The sequence below is a fragment of the Hakea prostrata genome, chromosome 5 (genome assembly GCF_041222555.1).
Source record: "Hakea prostrata isolate BN-2017 chromosome 5, UWA_Hpros_2, whole genome shotgun sequence".
NCBI classification, from domain to species: domain Eukaryota; kingdom Viridiplantae; phylum Streptophyta; class Magnoliopsida; order Proteales; family Proteaceae; genus Hakea; species Hakea prostrata.
In genome coordinates this window covers 6,298,101-6,305,544 of record NC_142604.1, presented here as the reverse complement: position 1 = coordinate 6,305,544, position 7,444 = coordinate 6,298,101, and the positions used below count along the sequence as shown (strand labels likewise).

At 34.9% G+C, this 7,444-nt stretch overlaps 1 non-coding gene across 1 annotated transcript; it reads left to right on the top strand.

The window, feature by feature from the left end:
• Window positions 1-1,066: 1,066 nt before the first annotated feature.
• On the top strand, window positions 1,067-1,140 carry TRNAR-UCG (transfer RNA arginine (anticodon UCG)). The gene has a single exon. It is a non-coding gene; the product is annotated as a tRNA-Arg (tRNA).
• Window positions 1,141-7,444: the final 6,304 nt, after the last annotated feature.

Genomic DNA, 7,444 nt, shown 5'->3' with positions numbered 1-7,444 from the left:
GAAAGTAAGGTAGAGGAAGGGGAGAGAAGAAGAAGAAGAAGAAGAAGAAGAAGAAGAAGAAGAAGAAGAAGAAGAAGAAGAAGAAGAAAGTTAAGGTTAGATGTGTAATGTACATTTTACCTTTTACTAAACTCAATAAACTGCCATTGAAATACGTAATTTTGTCAGTATCAATGTACCAACTACCAACTTTATGGTTCGATGAAATTACGTATTTCTGCCAATAATGGGTTAGTAAAGTAGTAAAAGGCTCAACCTCCCTAGGGAAGGTCTTGGGTTTGCACCCATTCGTTGGCATTAATTATATAAAAGCTCCCGTAAGGATGTAATCGTGGTGTGCGTAAGCTGGCCCGGATGAACCTCATATCCAAAAAAAATCAATAAACTAAAAGATGAAATTAATCATCATTTAGAAAAATTATATGAAATACTAATTTTTTACCCAAATATTCTTGTCATTTTGGATATCAAAGAGTTGAATCTCAATGAGATGAATAAAATCGTAATAAACTTTAGGGTTATTTTGAAATTCTTGAAAAATGCAAAGATGAACCAAAGCAGGATTTTTGGGTTATTAAAGGCAAGACCAATACCTTTTAGTGAAGAGATCGTGGATTTGATTACTATTGACTGTATATGTAATATTTCCCATCCTCTATGTATAATAAGCTCCAATGTACCCAAAAAAAATCCAAGATGCAAGACGTCCCTTAACTAGTGGAGCTTAATAATAGGGGACACCAATAATCCCAAATTTGTCAAACCTTGTGTCTTAATCTTTAAGCCAATCTTTTGATAGCATTATTGCATAAAATGCAGTCCTCTGGTCCCTTTCCTAATGAATATATTGTAAACTTGTTCATGAATTTAGTCCTTCAGGGATATGTGCTCTTGCACTACCCAGTCTGAAAAGGGCCTTTGGCTAACCAATATTTGGTAACTGTTTTTTACCATGAATGGATGTTATTTTCTCAGAAAATAATAAATAAATAAATAAATAAATAATCCTAATTTAAGCTTACCCATGTTGTGTTGGAATTACGCTGTGTTACTAATAACAGCATATGACCGCATAGCGCAGTGGATCAGCGCGTTTGACTTCGGATCAAAAGGTCGTGGGTTCGACTCCCACTGTGGTCAATTTCTTCGTATGACCTAAAAATGCTTATTTTTTTAATTAATCCTAAAACAATGATGTGAAAACTCGGACACTTGTAGGACATCAATACGGGTTGAGCTAAATGTGTAGCGCTACAATGGTAGAGATCAAAATCTTGATCAAGATTTCAATCTCAAACGTCCATTTTGATTTACATCACTTTTGAAATGTACGGTCGAGATCTTGATCTCGACCGTCGGTAGCACATATTGCACATTAGCTGCACAACATTCAAGTTCGAGTCCATCAATACAGCTAATTGCAATAACAAGTCACCCAGCAAAAGGTGAGTGAATCCAAATCAGGTATTAGATCTCCTCATTAGGCATGTAAAAATGTCCGATTCAGCTGGGATTTTTATACTAGACGTCCCTTAACTAGTGGAGCTCAAGCAAACTTTAAGGTTAGATTAGTAATTAAGCTATAGTTTTTTTTCTTTTTTGTCCTTTTTTTTAAGGAGAGGGGGAATAAGTAATTTTTCATCGTACATCTTTTAATATTTTATTGTGAAAGGAAATTTAAGTCGAGCTTAATTCCTTTTCGTTTCCAACAGAATTGCTTGTTGATTTTGAGAATGATGACATGTCAAAATTGTTTTGCAAAAAGCCTTTTCAAGCATGAAAATTGAACTGATTCATCTCTAGAGAACAGTAGAACAACTTGATTTGCCAAATGTCAAGATTTCGGGTTCGGTTGAAGTAAAAGTGGGCGCAGAGACATAGCAAGAGCCATTCTTGATTGATAGGAGCCCCTTTTTGCTTCAGATTCTCCAGTCACGTTCCTAGTAATCATAAAGAAAAGATTAAGGAGGGCTCAAAAAGAATAAAAATGATAACTGTGTTATAAATAATATTTATTTATGGATGTCCATTACCCCAAAGAGATTGTGCTTCCAATTGAAGATCTCAACTACCTCAGAATGCAATATTGGTGAAGATCACAACCATCTCATTATACAATGTTAACAGTCAATATTTCCATTCTATGCACCTTCTATCTTGGGTGGCAATCTATTGTTCCATATCAAGATTATCTTATTGTGTTTGAGAATCATATATTGTATTTCTTTGTAGATTCTGATATTACCATATAAGAGAAGATGTCAGTTCCATTATAAATATGTAATGATTAACTCAATAGAAGTGCTGAATTCATCTTGTCTTTCTTCTTTATATTCTATATTTTCTCTTTATTTTATAACAAACTGAAAACTAATGTTTTTTTTTCAAAATTTGAAATTAGTTTCTGGAGAAGCACATCTGAAAGGAATTTGGAAAGAAAGATTCTGTACAAGAAAAGAGAAGAACAAAGCAGTCTTTATTGCTTCTGAGCTAGTTCTGAGTAGTAGGTGAGTGATTGATGCATGTGCCTTGTTATTTATTTAACTGATGAACTCTTGATTTATGGAGCTTTTTTTAAAAAAAAAAATTCAAACAAAAACTTAGGAACTCCACACATGACCGAGTGGTCTTGAGCGGTTTCAGGTTTGAACCTCCATCTGTACACGTCTTCAATGGAGAGGAAGAACTCCCCTCAGTGATAGAGTGATTTTTGGTTTGAGCTACTGCCCTTATATGTTTTGTCCTTCCCCTTCCTTGAATCTATGTGCTTTCGATACTTGTGATCTAAAATGCCCGTATCCCAATGTAACTGGGATTTGAGTGTCTCATAAAATACTTGATACTTGATCATTAGGCGCTTGGGGGTGGGTAATGATGTACCCCTCAAATAAATATTTTGAATCTTTAATTAATTTGAAATCATTTTTAGTGAGAATTAAACCTAGTGCTGAAACCTTGTAATTAGCATCAAATATATGTGCGATCAGTTCCTCTTGATACACATATATGTGCGAGCCAATTACATGTCACACGCATGTACCTAAGTGGCTTTCATGATCACATATACGATCACCTTCACATACATGTAGATAACACATTCTCTAACACATTCACATTGTAAGTAGGAAAATAAAAGAAGAGATTGAAAAGAAAGGAAAGCGTAGTTGGCGATTGCCTCCAAACTTGCAAGGTTGTTTGGCTAACACACACACAGAGAGAGAGAGAGAGAGAGTGGGAGTTCAGAGAGAAGAGAGAGAGAGAGAGAGAGAGGGGGGGGGGGGGGGGGGGGGGGGGGGGGGGGTGGTATCTCATAGAGACATATACAAGTTGTTTGTTGAAGTGATTGAAAAATTATTACCAACCCCTTATGCCAAAATTATGGATTTCTTAATTGCATTTTGCTCGATCACAAAGAAATTGAACCCTGCCATAGGATTTGTTGAATCCATAATATCAATTTTCACCTAACAATGAAGTTTATTTAATAGATGTTAGGTTAAGGGCAGCACTATTAAGTAGGAGACATTATCAAACATGAGTTTTCAGTGAATGGGACAAGTGCAAACACACTCCGGGCCTTGTGGGGCTCCTCTTTGCTCGCAATATCCTCTCGCTTCTCTTCCACGATTCTCGTTGGTGCAGAAAAAGGTGCAACGACGATCGGTGCATCTAGGCATTATGGCACCTGAAAAGCAACCTTGTTGGCCCTCTCCAATAATGTTCCCTGTGACATAAAACAACAAATTCAAGGCACAAAATTAAAACCCATGAGCGGAAACTAGTTAATGTTTAAACAATGAAATTCAAATCAATCAAATTGATCAATGATCATATCAGTTCAACTGGTTCATTTAATGAATGAAAGACTAATTTACCTTCAGAGAAAAGGAGGAGAAGAAAAAGAATGCAGGGAATGGAGAAAGAGAACTTCATGTTTTCCAACTCTGGCTATTACTTTGTGTAATGTGTTAGTGCAGTTCAAGCGTGGATCTAACTCCAATTTGCTTGTTATTTATAATGAAACTATAGTACTATATATAACTTTTTAGGTAGAATTTTGTTTTCTTCCCAGACTTGCTATATTTAATTGATTCGGTCATATCTTCTCCATGTACGCTGAAGTTGGTATTTGCATACTCAGTGAAACCAAAGATTGAGTTTGAACTCTAATTATGTAAGGCTGTCAATTGGTTGCTTACCTTTGAAATCAATCTAAAGAGATCCAGGGTTTTATGCAACGTCGTTTCCTTTTTCTAATTGTTTTTTAGGTAAGAAATAGTTTTTGCCGTTTCTTTTCATTGTGTCTCACTATTTTTGGGTGCTGAAATCTTATAGAGTAAACATCATTTGTTGTCCACAATAGTGCACATATATACTAAATTAAAGGCCGAGAAAACAAAGGTACTAAAAGGCTATTTTGGACTTTTTAACTTTAAAATTAAACTTTTAATCTAATCCTTTTATTTGGTATAAATAGTGCATTGTTGTGCACAATAGAGTGATTTGACTATAGGGATTTAACCAACCCAAAAAAAAAAAAAAAAAAGGATTTGGCTTAGTTGTGCTGAGTTTTATCAATTGCAAGAGCTTGGTCTTGAAACGGTAGTTGAACCAAGTCAGATATCACTTGACCAATTGATTTAGGCCTTGAAATGGGGGTTTGACCCTGAGCTTATGGACTAGCTCGAAAAGATATCCATGGAATGGCCATGGACCTTGGAACACAATTCGTGTTCTACCAAACTAAAAGAATTAGTCTTTGGGAACACATGTTCGAACTTCCTGGGCATCATCTCACCAAGGTCATGACTTAGTCTTGGCTGTCAATGTCATGCCCTGGCTTAGGCACGCCATGGAGCTCAGGAGTGTTGCCCATGCTAAGGAACGATTCCCTCACTGAGTTTGATGTCACCACCTTAATTTCTTTATAGTTATAGGATCAATTCCTCTTGATAGCCACATATGTTGGAACCAACTACGTATCACATTCTTTTATCGTTTCAAACGAAGATCAACCATATTTATAGAAATAAAATAGATGCACACATACGTATACATACGGCCGCTTTCATGTACAATGTACATGTAAATGACCCTTATACCATATCAAAATTGTTGATTTGTTTCTGATTACAAAAAAAATTGAACCTTGCTACATGATTTCAATACTCGTATAAGGGACATATATCAAACATTAATTTTTAGTCTTGGCAGGTGGCCTTGGACAGGTGCAAACGCAATCTGGGCCTTGAATGGCTCCTCTGTCTTCGCAGTAACCTCTCGCATATTTGCCAAAATTCATGCTAGTGCAGAACTTGGTGCAATTGCGACTGGTGCATCTAGGCATTATAGCACCTGAAAAGCAACCTTGTTGGCCTTCTCCAACAATGTTCCCTGTAACATTTAAAAAACACAAATTCAAAACCCAAAATCAAGATTGAAAAATCAAATAAATTGATCGATGATCATATCAATGCTAATTACCATCAGAGAAAAGGAGGAGAAGAACAATAATGCAAGGAACCGAGAAAGAGAATTTCATGTTGGCCAACTCTGGCTTTTACTTGTGTTATGTGATAGTGTAGTGCATCTGTGAATCCAATTTGCTTGTTATTTTTGGAGAAATTATACCTTTTTTATGTGGAAATTTGTTTCCTTCTTAAACTTACAATATATATTGATTAGATCTTATTTATCGTCCCCATATATGCTGAAGTTGATATTTTTATCTGAAAGCAAAGATTGAGTTTAAACTTTAATTATATTAGGCAGCTTTGGCGAGAGAGAGAGATTTGTTGGTATATAATATATATGGTTTACTCTTTTATGGGGTTGATTTAATGGATTTTTTGTATCTTTGATACTTGTTTTTATTTATTTTTGAGGCATATTAATGAGAATAAGAAATAGAAGAATAGACTAGACATTACTCCCATTGAAAAACAATTCCCAGCTGGAATTCGATTTCGGCCGTTTCGGCAGTTAGCGAATTTTTTTTAAACAAAAAATGAAACATACCATATTTGGCTGATATATCGCAATAAATTGCCGTCAATATCTTGATTTCTTGTAGTATTTTGAAGATTTCTTTCGATTTTTAGGCGATTTCTTTCGCAATTCTATACAAAATCTTCAAGTTTAATGGATAATTTTACCAATTCTGCTCCGATAATTCAAACCTCAAAAAACAATGTGTCAAATGTGGTTAGAGAGGAGAATCTATATAGAATAATTTAAGGAAATAATTCACGTTTGAAAGACACTATGTAGCAAAATTTCAAGATCAATGGGCAATCTTATCAATTATATCTTATTGATTTTGGCTTCAAAAGGCAATGTGCCAAATGTAGTTAGAGAGGAGTATATATATAAAACAATTTATGAAAACAATTTAAATCATGAAGAGATTTTGTAATAGAATCTTTAAGGGCCTGTCTGGTTACATATTACATGAATCAAGATATTTCAAATCTCTAGATTCATGAATGCGAGATTTATGAAAATCCATGGATTCATGAAATCTAGAGATTCATATTTTTACACAAAAAAAGTGAATTTGTATATTTATGGGTAATGGGTCACCCCTACTATAAAATCACTAAACATTTGCATATTCACAAAATAATGTTGACCAAACAGTTTTTTCATAATGAAATTTCACAAATTCAGATTAACCAAACAGCTAATTTTATAAATTATGTCTCCATAGATTTGAAATCTCTAGATATTTGAAATCTTCTGACACTTGTAACCAAACAGGCCCTAAGGTCATCGGGTTATGTCCTAATGATTTAGGTCTCATAAGGTAACATACTAAATGTGGCTAGGGAAGAGAATTTGTATGAAATAATTCAAATTTACAAAGTCCTAGAGTGTTTATTAGCATCAAATTAGGCTTAAAATGTCTCCAAAATGAGAGGTTGAAATCTGGCCAAAATTGACAAATCTTTCGGCCGGCAAATTTTGTTGAAACTTCACACCCTAATTACTACAAATAATCGAAGCTAAGTAGCTCAGTCCCGAATTGATGGTCGAACTATGTTGGATATCACTTGATCAATTGATTTGCAAATTAATGGGGGCTGAACCTTGGGCCCATGTACTAGCTTCGAGAAGGCATTGATCTAATTGTATGGTAGAGAAATGCCAATGAATAGTACATGGTATTACAATGAGGAGGTGATCCATATGGAAAATGATCTTCTATTTTGGATAGAGCAGCAGTACTTTATAGTTATATATCAAATAGAAGGCTGAGACTTAAATCAAATGGAAAACTATGGAGGATTTTTTAGCTTAAGATCAAACTTGTAATCTCAGCCTTCTATTTGGTATTTAATGCACTGTGATGCACAACAGTGAAATGTAACTCAGCTAGATGGCCCTTGGAACATGGTTTACAACTTTACATGCTCCAAGACCGCTATAAGAACCGGGTCGATTT